The following is a 15,000-nucleotide window of genomic DNA, read 5'->3' on the forward strand; positions in this document are numbered from 1 at the left end:
TATATATATATATATATGTATTATATACATACTACATACATACATACATACATATATATAAATATATATATATATATATATATATATATATATATATATATATAAATATATATATATATTACATGTATGTATGTTAATGTATGCTATGTATGTATGTATATAATACATACATATATATAATTAATATATATATAGATATAATATATAATATACATATATTATATATATATATATATCATATATATATATATATATATATATATTTATATCTATGTAGTTGTATGTATGTATTTGTGTATAATATATATAATATAATATATATATATATATATATATATATATATATATATTATATACATACATATATACATATATATATATATATATATATATATATATATATATATATATATATATATATATATATATAAAGATATATATATATATATGTATATATGTAGTATGTATATATACATATATATATATATATATATAAATACTATATATATATATATATATATATTATATATATATGTATATATGTATGTATATAATATATATATATTATATATTTATCTATATATGTATGTATATATATATATATATATATATATATATATATATATATATATATATATAGATACAATACGATGCATACACAAACGTTTAACCTGAATATATCTTGTGATATCTAAAGTTTTTTTTCCAAAACTATCACGCTCCTTTAAGATTAGAGAAATCAAGCAGGGAAAATCATGAATCAGCGATGATACCTTAAGCCATAAATTGATACCAAAAACTGGGTATTTCGAATGGGAATGTATTAGGACATTAATTCACAATTCATTCAAATATATTCCATCGGAGTGAGTAAAAATCTTCCTGGTCTAATAAATTAGCACATCTGGCACCAATCAAAGCCTGTTAACATACAATAGAAAACGAATTTATTGCTAGTAATCCTATTTTTTTTTTAGTATGAATCTTTTTAATCCATATGAAGAAAAATCTTTTAATCCACTTCCCAAAGAATTTTCGGTCCGAATGGAGAACAAAAAGGAAGGGGACATACTAAAATAAAATTTTCTGACTAAATTTTAAAGCTGGTCTCGTCCACTCTCAGGACCTGGGGAATTGCATGACCTTCTGCCGGAATTTGGTTCGGAAATGAAACTGATTTGGAACCTTAAAATTAACGCCTCCGGTGCCTGAGTATCCCGAAATTGAAAGCGTAAAATGGTCCGGCTTTTCCTCAGACAGCTACTGACTCTCGTGTTGATTTAAGAGTGCTTCGCTGAAATGCGGAATTAGGTGCAACACGGAATTGTAGTGAATATCCTCAGCTTTGGATATTTACTTTCCAAGATCATTTTTAGTCGCTGGAGAGTGAGTGTGATATAAAAATGCGTTTCGCGATAAAACAGTAATCATTTGGATGAAAGAACGAAACAAATGGACTTTTATTTATGTTCCAATGGAGTAACACTAAAATGAAATAAATTTCATTTTTCAATTTGGTTTATTTTGATGTTAACGCCAGTGTTTGTTTTTAAGAAGTTTATTTTGACAAAACTCTAACAGTCGTGATATTTTGACTTAATTTTCTGTAAAAGAAAACTATTGAGATGGATTTTCCTGTCCGTCCGCACTTTTTCTGTCCGCCCTCTAATCTTAAAAACTACTGAGGCTAAAGGGTTGCAAATTGGTATGTTGATCATCCACCTTCCGACCATCAGACGTACTACAAAATTTCATCCCTCTAGTCACGGTAGTTTTTGTTTGATTTAAGGTTAAGGTTAGCCATAATCGTACGTCTGACAACGCTATAGGACAGGTCACCACTGGGCCGTGGCTGAAAGGTTCATGGGCGTGGATCGTACAACATTACATGCTGTAGAGAAAACTCGATTGCGCCGAAGAATTCTCAGCGCATTTTTTAATTGTTTGTTTATAACACATACAGAAATGGCCTGGCAGTGACGCTGACTGCTCTTGTTTTATTACGATGCGGATGACGATCAGATGATAACGATTTTTAAAATAATGTCATGATTAATGTCACGTTTTCGTTGAAGGACCCGGATATAATTTTGCCAACGAGTTATGTTTTCAGTTGTATGGAATAGTAATGTCTTATATGAACACCGTATTCTTTGTGAACTTGAATTTCAAGTCAGTGGCCCCTTTGGTGGGCTTGTTCCATATGAACAGGTTTCATCTACTGAATAATAATAATAATAATAATAATAATAATAATAATAATAATAATAATATAGAGGATGCAGGAGATGGAGTTGACCCGAAAGACGGAAATGTAATGTTAGCGTCATTAATTCGTGAACATTAATACGAAGTTGCAACCTTCTGTTTTACATCCAGTGGACAATGACAAGCACATCCCAGAGCAGCTATAGTAGATTCACATCAAGCGTTCCTCTGATGTCTAGGCCAGTCCCGTACGACGCTCCTGATTGGCTGTTGATAAGCCAGTCACAGGGCTGGAAACCCTCAGTCTCTCTCGAGAGTTCACATAGGCAGGATATATGTTCCATCTCTCCTGAGAGATATGGCTTTCAAAAGTATCCCTCAGGAGAGGTGCAACATACACCCTGCACATGTGAACTCTCGATAGAGACTGAGGGTTTCCAGCCCAGTGATTGGCTTATCAACAGCAAATCAGGAGTGTCGTAAGGGACAGGCCTAGACATCAGATGCACGCTTGATGTGAATCTACTATAGCTCTTACACTTACAGAAAAAAAATCAAGTAAGGTGGAATGTAACTGCAACGGAAGCTATAAATTGGCTTTTGAAAGCACTGTAGTCTACAGTTCCTGACATGGCAAGAGAAGAAGAGCTACGTGGCAGAGAGAAAGGCTCAGTTATTGAACAGTTTGGTCTGAAAAATACTGAGTTTTCCTGATATATGTGCGGAAAAGAGTCCTCCATGACATTAGGAAGGTACCTGAAAGGATACAATCAAATTCGTTAAATTCTGTCTTAAGACCAAAATCGACCATTTCAATAAACGAAACGAGAATGTGCAGAAAACAAGTTCTTGTAGCAGGTTTTCAGTGTATCCACTAATCACAACTATGAAAAGACTTTTTTCTTTTTGTAATTATTTTTCCCCAATAAAAAATAACCGAATAATATCTCTCTCTTCGGAATTTCAATGAAGAGGCTTTAATTAATGCACGGAAAATGGGTCTCCCCAAACACTGCAATGTGGGGGATAAAAGCATCTCTCTTCGTTACGAATAGCTTCAAATAGAATGGTTTTCCTGCGAATAAGAATGATGTTGGGAGAAGCAATGAAAGTTTGCATTATTTCAGTGATGTCTGTGCGGTTTTGAAAAGAAATAGATAGCTCGAGTTTATTCAAAGTTCACTTTCAAACTGATGAACGTGATGTGTAAAGGAATCATCTACAAAGTAAAATTATATCTATATTTCCTTTGGATTTTCTGAACTTTAATTCCAAAGGAATTTTCATTCCTTTACGCCTTTAATAAGGATTGAACCGCGGACAAAGTAAACAAAATTAGAAAGTGATCAGTTAGGTATTCAGAGAAGGTAGCATGTGCAGGACCCTTGAGGCCTTATTCGTTATCAAGTATTTGAATAATACAACACATTTTCAGTCCCAATTGTCTCTCCTCCTCCAGTTAAACAAGTGTTCGCTGTATAGACGAGGAAAGGAAGCCATTCTGAGTCATGAGAAACACCCTCTGTTAGTTGATTAAAGGGAACATATTTTGACCTTCAAATTATCCGTATCCTGACAGACTTGGAGAGAGAGAGAGAGAGAGAGAGAGAGAGAGAGAGAGGAATTCAAATTATAACGTTGTGACGGACTATGAGAGAGAGAGAGAGAGAGAGAGAGAGAGAGAGAGAGAGAGAGAGAGAGAGAGAGAGATTTTACAACCTCTCCCTCCCACCGAGCCTCACAAATAAACAACTTGCCCCACCAAAGTCTTCCCCTGACGAAGGCCTCCAAGATAATTACATCCAGACGTACCCAGCACAGACATAAGAGCTCCCAAACCAGCCGGTGCTCTCTTCGTCACGAGGAATCAAGACATATCGGAAATATTTTGCCTCTTTCTGCGGAAGGAGAATCGTGATCTTATAATTCTAACATTGGACTTCGATTTAAATGCAAACTTGTTTCAGTTCATTCTCTGAAAACGATTTTCCAGAAACGTTTGAGATTTAATGTTTGGGAGGAATTAGCAGTGCCAAACTTTCTTTGTAATATAAATAGACATATTTTGATAGCATTTCGGACAAAACCCTTCCACTGGCATAGCAGAAAAGGTAAAAAAAAGAGGAGAGAAAAATTTAGAAAATATATATGAAAAAGGTTGTCTGGGCAAAGGTTATAAGAAGAATGCTGAGCGCACTTTGACGATGCTTTAATGTTCTTCAACCAACACTTTTTGAAGCTCAGAAGATTTCCTCTACCCTCGACCCCTTCCACTTCTCCCTCGGTCTTTCACTCAGTTGAGAATATGGAATAACTGGGACTCATGTTCTTCACGTAAATTATCTTTCTCGTCCCTTATCCTTCCAAACGTTTACCAAATCATGTCCTTATCTTTTCTTACTCTCTCTCTCTCTCTCTCTTTCATGAGACCCGTACGAGGACCATTTTATTACACAATTCAAAGGCTCTCGTTGATCAAGCAAGGCAGAGGAATGTCAATAAGAGCCAAGACAGCAATGAGTGCTTTCCATTTCCCGTCAGATGCCTCCATCTCATTTCACGTTTGGCTGCAACGACGCTCTTCATTCTCATTCGTTTACTTTCACAATCATTCATTTCTCTTCACATCTCCGAATTCGGGGGGGGGGCGATGTTAGAGCAGTAAGTGCACCCCGTGCGAAGAACCGTAGGTATTACTTAAGCTTCTTTGTACTGTCCCTTTGTCAACCACCTGCAACCCCTTTCATTCGTTTCAATCTTTTCCCAACAATTGTTTCAGTGCAACTGCGAGATTATTTTCCTGTTACGCCTTTCGAACCTTTTTACCTTCAGTATCCGTTTCAGCTCTGAGTGATCTTTGGCCTGAATTTTTCTATTCCATTTTTTGCAACTTCGACATCACTTTCATCCCTTGTGATCCGTTTTCGTAACGAGATTACTGCCTTGTTAAGTGTCCTTGAAATTTGGCATTATTTTGCATAGTGTCGGTGTCCAAATTATTAAGCAACAAATATGGGTAGCAAGGTGTATTAGCTGATATTAGTGTAGATGACGAATGAATGGGAGTGGCAGATTGACCAGACAGCAGAGAATACGATTTATAGGAACTAGACGAGGATAGAAGTTTTGTAATTTCTGATAACGACAAACAAAAAATAAAGCTGTGTGAACCAAGCTAAGGTTGCAGGAAATGAAGAAAGGTGTCTAAGGGGCAAAGCTTCGAATGAATAAATTGATTGTGGAGTTAAAATTGTTTGCAGAGTACCTGCAGTAAAAGCGCCGTTTCAGAGATGTAAGAGTAGTCAACATGATATTCATCTTTAAAAAGTCTGATACGTCAGAGATGACTTTATGTCTATATGAGACGATTGAGACCATTTTATGGGATAGCATTTCGGTTGAGGCTCGGTTAGCATCGCATAGTTTTCGTAGCGAATATCGTGTACTAAGTAGTCTCTCTCTCTCTCTCTCTCTCTCTCTCTCTCTCTCTCTCTCTCTCCTCTCTCTTTCTGTCTTTTATTTTGTTTTTTTTCCAGCCCATCTGAGGAACATATCCTAGGAGTGAGCGTAGATGTGTTTAAGAATAAGCTCGACAAATATCTAAGCTGCATTCCAGACCATCGCAGATTGGAAGATGCAAAATATACCGGAAGATGTAGACATTAGAGATGCTTCACACTGAGGGGCCTTGGGAAATCCGAACGAGCTGTAAGTTTCTGTAAGGTCTCCGATGTCCTACCATAGGTGTGATCGAATGGGAACGCCAAGACATTTTTCTCTCTTCTAACCATGTAAATAAATGTGGATGCATTGAAATTTCCATTATGACACGAGAAGCTTAACAAAGTCAATACCGCACCTGAGTGTTTCAAAGCACATCATTTTAAGCTCCTTGCTCGGCTCTGTTTCGGAATGGAATTATGAAACGGACGGAGAAAGTGGTCTTTTTGGGGTTGCTAGTGAGGAAGAGGACCCTTTTGTTGTCCAACCTCTTTGATGCTTCTTTTGTCACATGAGAACGGGTCTGACAAACAAGAATGATGAATAGAAGGAAATCTCTTGCATTCGTATTTATTATGTCGTAGCCATTCAGTTTCTTTTTTGAGCCCATAATTTTTTTTTAATAATGCTTGTATTAAATGTGTATGAGGTTGTAAAAGACTGATGGTATAACGTTCTCTTAAAAACGCTTTGCTTTTTTGAAATATACTTCTTGCATGCGAATCCCTTTTCTGCTGTTTCTTTCTGAATTAGGATTTGGGTTAGATATTCACATTTGAAAATACAGGTCTTTTTCATCTTTGACACCAAAATTAACGCTCGATAATCTATGACCAAAAATCTCAATCATACTTTATCTTATTCAAAGGACAAACCTCTGAGTTTAGGATTTAATTCGTATCGTATTAGTGTATAAAAATATTGTATTTCATATTTGCCACAGTCATACCAGTTGCAATTCAACCTCTAACGGGCTATCGGGAAGAAATTCAAATAAGATATACAAGACTTTACCAGGTCTACCTGTCCGCCTTTACACGCCTTTCCCGGAGTTTTTTATTTTTTTATTTTTTATTAATTTGTGAATAATCATGACGTGTCGTCCTTTTATTGATGCCAGACCTGACATTCGCGCAATGAAAGATCGTTAAGGAGAATCACGAAGCGGAGAGGGAAGATAAGTGAAAGCTTGACCATTCAGAAGGAATATATATTATCATAATCGGCAAATTCAATTACCGGAATGTGTAGACTCTAATAAGGTGAGACACAGAATCCCCAAAAGAAACTCTCTCTCTCTCTCTCTCTCTCTCTCTCTCTCTCTCTCTCTCTCTCTCTCTGTGTGTGTGTGTTCTTCCATTTTCCTTCATCTCAAGCATTCCTTGCTAGGGGTGCCAAATTCCTGGCTAAATAATCCTTAGATATAATATTAAGATAACGTCTGGATTCCAGCCAGAATCCGTGGAATTTATGAACTCTAATCCCGAAAATCTGTCGGGAACCTAGTGACCGAGAAACGGGTTTCCAAATCTCGTAGATTCGGGTGAACAATAAAATATTCAAGATTAATGTGAGGAAAGGGATTTTTAATTTTAAGCTCCGATCTCACATTTCCCACGACGTCTTCAAGCGAGATGTTGTTCATATTAGAGGTGATTTAGGTAAGAAGAAATTATTTGCCCTTTTGAAATCGCAAATTTACTAGGAAGAGTAAATAGTGCAGTTGTTTGTTAACTGAATGCAAAGGGCTGATTGTTTAAGGTTTCCCATATTTAATTAAATGGGACGTAATTATCTACGCCAAGACAAGATATATTGGATAATGTGGTTATTTCATAATACGCCGTGGTTAGACAAACAGGAGACGGGTCGTAAAATCCAGCGTCTATTGATATTATCTCGGGCGGAACAACCCCAAGCGTTCCCCCTTCCCCTCAAAAAAGAAAAAAAAAACACTCTACAATTATATAATGAGAGAACGCCTCTCGACTCATCTTACATAATGAACTGGGGAAACAGTTGTCAAGACGAAATCTTAATCATGGCAAACACTATCGAAGAAAAACGAGATATCAGACCGTAATGAATTGAATCCATTTACGTACCTTGATTGACTTATTGTCTTTATAATTGAGTTCCGTTTCCAAAGCGAATGGAATAATGTTGTCAGCGGTTATGTCATCAACGTAATCGACACGATTAGCAGCAAAATCATATCCGTACCATACCTATACCCATATTTGTGTCATACCTATACCCATAACAATACCCATATCTGTATCATACCCACTCCTATAGGTACCCATATCTGTGTCATACCCATGCCCATATATATACTTACCATACCCATACCCATATCCATACCCCTATCGTACCACACCCATCCCCGTACCATTCCCATGCCTATACCCATATCCATACCATACCCATATCCGTACCATAGGCTACCCATACCCATACCATTCCCATACCTATACCCATATCCATATCCGTACCATACCCATACCCGTACCATTCCTATAACTATACCCACATCCATACCCATACAATACTCATACCTATACCCATACCCGTACCATACTGATACCAATACCGATACCATAACGATACAGATACCATACCCATACCCATAACATACCCATATCTAAACCCATACCCATATGACGTGGTTTAATATGGCTACAAGAACCCTTAGCGCTCTTTCACAGACAGATAGAGGACTAAAGTACCTTAAAAAGTTCTAGCATTTGTATGATCTTTGGTAGTTGTGTTACACGTGTTAAAATGATTAAGAGTGCTTCAGTCGACACTGTTCATCTGGAGAGACTGCAGATTAGGAAAAATCTACCAATGCAAAATCGAATTGACACAGTTATACTGATACGCGTTGAACTAGTTTAAAATGCGCCAACCTTTTTCTGCATCCAGCTGAATGAGTATTTCACTAAAAGTAACATAAATTATAATCAGTGATAATGCGTGAAGTATAACCTCTTACATTTAAAGAACATTCTATGTTATCCGACCGAGTTTATTTCATATTAAAAGCCGCATTGATATTCAGCTTGACTAATAAAGTTTCTGATCAATGCTTCACAAAGATGGTAACTAAGAGTATGGTAGGATGCTATGAATGTGCATCCTTCCTCTAACCCCCTCCACCATTGTAACTCTCTCTCTCTCTCTCTCTCTCTCTCTCTCCTCTCTCTGTTCCTTGCTCCTTCTCTTGTCGTTTTTGTTTGATGTCTGCTTCCATTGTAGACAGAGTTGCTGATTAACCAGCCGATATTCGATAGTTCTGCTGATTTTCCATTTGATCTGAAATGAAATCATTTCACTTAATGGTAATTGCTTTATCGCTACATTAACGTCGCCAAAACTCCTGAACATTCACGTGTGCAATTGCATTGTTCCCACTTAGGCTTTTACGCATTAACTTGAGTTGGGTCTGAAATCAACGTAATGAGCAGTAAAGAGGACAGAATACAACCATTCTTCTGATTTAGTTCTCTCGTTAGGAATGGGAAAGGAAAGTCACGCATAAGAATTACATATTACACAAGATCAAAGCACGAAGCAGACCATTTTACAAACTTTAATGCCATTCGAGGATTTTCTACCCATTTCTCTTTACTCACAGACGGTCTGGAAACAGGTAATATGATATACTAAGTGTACAGTACCATAACATAAGAACAGTGTTTAATTGTCGACTCAGCTTTGAGGTATGCATGCCACTGACTAATTACTAAGTATTTGTTTTTGTAGATTAATTCACCCTTTCTCTCTTACCCCCTCATAATCTGCCTCAGATCAACGGCAGGGATCTCATTTCTGTCCCTTCAGACTTCCTTACACACAGCTTCTTATTACTGTGACCTCATTCCTCTTCGTTAACCAGATGTAAGACGGAGAAACCTGTCTGCCATGTGGCGGAGAATCAAATGAATATTTTAGCTGACATTTCTACACAACAACAATGATTATTGCAAACCGGTATTTTCTAAAGGTTAATTGCAAATCGACATTTTTTCTTACTTACTTTAGTTTCATTAGAATATATTATTTTAATTTTTCATCTTTCTTTTGACATTATTTATTAGGTGATGTACACTGTCTTTATCTGCGTTAATCTTTTACGTAGCTCAGGCCTTGAAATCAAAAGAAAAGGCTCATTGAAAGACGGATGTCGTTCTGGGACCATGAGAAAACATAGAGGTTGTGTAGATTTCCCGGTGTGTTTTAACAAGTCCATTGCGGAAAAGTACAATGTAGTACCTTTTATCATCGTATTATAATCTTTAATCATCAGTGAAGCTTTAAATAACTTGAAATATCAGTTCCTATGTTAGTTCTCTTTAGGAGATTACTTAACCTCTTCTCCCCAAAGACTCCATACTACCTTCATGTCAAGTTCGTGCTGTTCATTTCTTCAGTGTTTGTAGTCTGCTATATTTCATCAGCAGCTCTTTGTGTCGTCAGAGCGCAGTACGTCGCTCAGAAATACTTAATTAACGGGAATGCCCTTCAGTATACCGTATATCACAATCTGAAACCTGGAAAGCGTAGATCATATATTTTCTGTGATGTAATTCATCCATTGATGAATTACATAATCTCTATAAGGCCATTATCGTAATCATGATAAATCTGAAAGTTCTATTACACCTCGCGTTCATATATCGTATCTGAAGCAGAAACTCTATTGTTAACTGTCAACTTGAATTCTGGGATCAGATATTTGTTGTCTTGTATTGTTTACCTGAATATAAAGCCAAAATTCAAAGACAAAGAACAACGTTCTGCCTTACGGTTAATCTACATGTGATACGTTAACCAGAGAAGAAAAGAACATCTTTATACGGCTCATGCAAGCCAAGATATTATTATTATTATTATTATTATTATTATTATTATTATTATTATTATTATTATTATTATTATTATTATTATTATTCGCTCACAGGAGACTGACTTGAAATTCAAGCTTCCAAAGAATAAGGTGTTAATTAGTAAGAAGTGAGACGAAATAAAGGAAAGTACAGAAAGATACCCCACTTATTAAAAATGGGAAAAAGTTAATTAATAAATTAGCAATGATAAAAACGTATTAAAATGCAGGGAGAGTAGTATTAGGATAGTAATGTATTGCAGCCTTCCCTTGAACATCTTAAGTTCCAGTTGCGAGACTTCCTCTGGGAGGCTGTTCCACAGTACAACGGTGTGAAGAATTAAGGACCTCTGGATCTGATGATTTCGACAGCGAGGCACATTTAATGCATATCGGTGATTCTGCTGTTCAGCGAATCTGGTCGCTCTAGGCAGATGAAGGGGATCTGGGATCAATTGTAAATATGAGTCTCGATAAAGATCTCTTGATGAAATTGATCGGAATAACACCAGTAAAATGGAAGAATAATTTGGACTAATTCACGATAACCAAATGACATTATTTTCCTGGCCTTATACCTACCAGAGGGAAGAAAATGGTTGGTGTATTTACATTCACTTTTGATTTATGTTTTCCATTCACATGTGGGGGCAGCGCACTCTGACTTCAGGCAGAAGATTATAATGATGTTCTGTATTCAGTATCGCTCAGGGGAATAAGGCAAATATCGCAAAAAGGAGGAAGGAAGGAGAGAGAGAGAGAGAGAGAGAGAGAGATGAGAGAGGAGAGGAGAGGAGAGAGAGAGAGAGAGAGAGAGAGGCAAATGATCCTTTTTTATAGTTTGGAGTTTTCCAGCCAAAGTGACTCACTTTTTGATACCCTGTAACATGTCAGAACTTCTGCTGTCCGGCGTTGTCTCATGTTCAAACCAAATGTCCTCAAAAGATTAGTTAATTAGAAGCTCTGAATAATGTCAAAATCTTTGAAGCCCATTTTCGCCGAATGGGAAAAAATGGCTTACCCCAGTCAGTCCGTCAAACTCGAGACGAAGTGTCCAGAGAGGAACCACGAAAGAGGAATAATATCTTTGCAGATTTACGTTCAGTTTTATCAATGCTTAAATTAGAAATTATGTCCCGCATCAAAAGATTAAGGAATACTTTATGAGAATTTAAGCAGCGTCGAAACGTTTTGGGAAAAATAACAGCCAAGATGGATCCGATCAGTATGATGTTTGCGAGAGAGTTAAACAAGAAGGAAATGTTAAAATCCTGCTTGAAATGGCGTTTTTATCACCGACCCCGAAATGATTTAGATGCATGAAACAGGGCAAAGGAGGATGCAAAACTCAACAAATAAACGAACTAATGAAATGATTAGTGGTATAACTCTAGGCAGCTACGATATGACCACGACATTAGAGCTCTTTATGAGATTACACAAGAATCATAGGATTATGCTCTCTCTCTCTCTCTGTCAGGCCCCCAAATGATGTCAATGAGAACGATCTGTTTTATCATACAGCATGAAAGTCTTTATCGATGTCGATAAAGACTTTCATTTGAAAGTGAATAATGATATTTTCTTTTGCGCAGTCGTACATCAATCATCTGTAACGACGTGTGAGGGGAGAATATCTGTTGGAGAAATGTCTCCTGTTTTACGTACTAACAGTGTGGAATATTCATGTGAGTTCCTCATACTTTCCTTATTCTGTAATGGACCTCTTCCACACTTGTCGGTACCTGGAAACCAGAACTTCATAGATCCTTTCTCTGTGCGCATTCTCTCTCTCTCTCTCTCTCTCCTCACACACACGCACACACACGCACGCACACACACACACTCTCTCTCTTATACAAGCAGACATACGAGAATACTAACTTGGTACATTTGCAAACACTCTAGATGAGGAAATTTTTTATGACAATAAAGTGATAGTCTATCTAAACGAGCCACATCTAGTTATATCAGGTTTGATAATACTCAGTTTTCTAAGAGTTTTAACTTGGTTGCAGCTAAAATATGGAATAGTTTGCCTAGTGCAGTTGGGGATCTCCAAATTATTTTTGTTTTCGGATGACGTCTCCTGAATTCTTGTGTATCGGTTTTATCTTTCATTCCCTCGCATTTATCTATTAATCGCCTTTCCCTGCAACTTGCCCATCTCTGCAGGATGGTTTCTCGTTGGACCGCTCTTGGTTTCTTTAAGTGTGTTGAATATGTTCAAAAGGGTTTCACCTAAAGAAATATTTTCTTGGATCATAACAAATCAAGACTACTTTTTGTTTATAGACCAAACTTTGCTAGAAAGATCAGTTAGGTCAGCAATCATGCTCTTAAATAAAAGTGACGCAATGTTAAATCTTGCACAGAAGGGATAGGAAAAAGAGGAATGGTTATAGAATAATATGTAGTGTACACGTTGGAAGACGGGAACGGTTATATATGTACAGATGAATGGACTTTATAAAATACTTGAATCTCTCAAGGTAACTCACATGTATCCTTATAAAGGCATTGCATAACTATGAGGTTTGGATTTTTTTTATATCTTAAATAATTAAATTAAGCTTGGGGTCTCTAGAATGTTATCTATTTTTATAATTATTTCTTGAGTAATTTTCAGTTAATTCATTAAAAAAAAAATAATAATTTTTTAATACAACCATATGTATTTAATTTCGCAAACGCCAGAAGGAAGAATTTGTTCGTACGTGAGTCGTGGAGAAAGTTAGTCCACTCAAATGGTCCCAACTTTTTTGTAAACTCAGTTACCTAAGTAAACTTTGTTTTTAGTCTGATACAACTGCCGAGTGACTTACTTTTGCTTACTGGTCATGCTTTTTCTTTAAGGACGATAGATTAGTGAAATACAAGACGTAGGAGCCATGATGGGTGATTCTTTTTTTCATAAAAGGGTGAAAATCATTAGAATCATTCTAATATGCTGTGTCATGCTTGATTATCCCGTGAATGGATTGCCACTGTTACAAAATGTGTTCGACAACGTCATACCGTTCTCTCGGGTCCATATCAATAGCCTAATTTTGTATAAAAAAAAGGAAAGAAAATAATCAGTGTCGTTTACGAATTACCTCTAACTTTGCTTCCTTATTTTAAAATTGATAAGTCTACAAGAAATTTAATAATAAATTGAAAGAAAAATTCCTTCTTGGTAATTAGATTTGAACACTATTCTGGAAAAATAATTTTCTGCTGCTGTGTAGGAATATTAAATGATTATCTTCCCTTCGTTTTTTCCTTCACAAAATATACTTGTTATTCGTACGACACAGGGCAAGCGTGATTATCCAACAGATGCCTCTATCTTAACATCCTACCAAACGGTTTCGTCTAAAGGTGCGTCCACACGGTCGAACATTTCAGACGGACAAACATTGTTACCATTTCATAGGCGAACCAGGATGACGCCATAAGCGTTGAAACGAAGGAAGTAGATCTGGCAACAAACAGTGGTGCCAGATGAGGTTGTAACCACTGCTTTTACTCTGCTCACAAGGCAAAGACCGGCAGACAATTGTTATTTGGTAACAATGATTGTCCGTCGGATATTGTTCGACCGTGTGGACCCACCTTTAGTTGCTCTTACTTCTACCTAGGAGGTTTTGGTACTCTTCCTCGAGCTTGGTATTAATTGCTGATACTAAGTAATAATGAGATATATCTCCAGCAGAGTCATTTATCACCTTGGCGTCTATCAATTCTACTTAATTTAGGCTCCACGAACAAGTGTAAAAGTATTACATGAGGGTCTCCTGGGCTATGGTTGACATCATAAGTGTATGTTCAGAGATTATCAAGGGTATTAACTAGGGGACAGAGATTTGTAGTGTCATATCCTTGACCCAATAATAGTTGTTGATCACAAAAACATGATGTTATTTTTTTTCCATTACTATTGCATTCGTTGCTGTTGTTGATAAACACCAAATCTCTCTGTTCCAGTGTATATTCTTTACAATGTATTTTGCAAACTTTTGGATGATATTTACGTTCTCTTATGTATCATGATGTAAATGCTAAGTGAACATTATTCTTCTTCGTACGGAACTTGTACTTCGTAAAATCGAATAATTAGTCCACAATGACTTCGTCAGATCTCAAAGAAAGAAAACAAATTAGCGAGCGATATTAATCACAGGGGATCCACATGAAAGCTAATTGTCTTAATGAGTTGAACAACTTTATGAAATCTCAGAAGAACACCAATTAGTCAGCGAGTAATGTTCATTACTAGTCGTTCACACGGAAGTAATTGCTCTTGCAATAGGGCGACTCGAAGATGGTTGCAATGCATCTTTCAGCTGGAAAACAAATATTGCAGTGTTATTAATTCTTTCTCAAGTATTTGATTTCTGAGGGAAATAAGGTGCTAC

Source organism: Macrobrachium nipponense, chromosome 14 (genome assembly GCF_015104395.2).
Source record: "Macrobrachium nipponense isolate FS-2020 chromosome 14, ASM1510439v2, whole genome shotgun sequence".
NCBI classification, from domain to species: Eukaryota; Metazoa; Arthropoda; class Malacostraca; order Decapoda; family Palaemonidae; genus Macrobrachium; species Macrobrachium nipponense.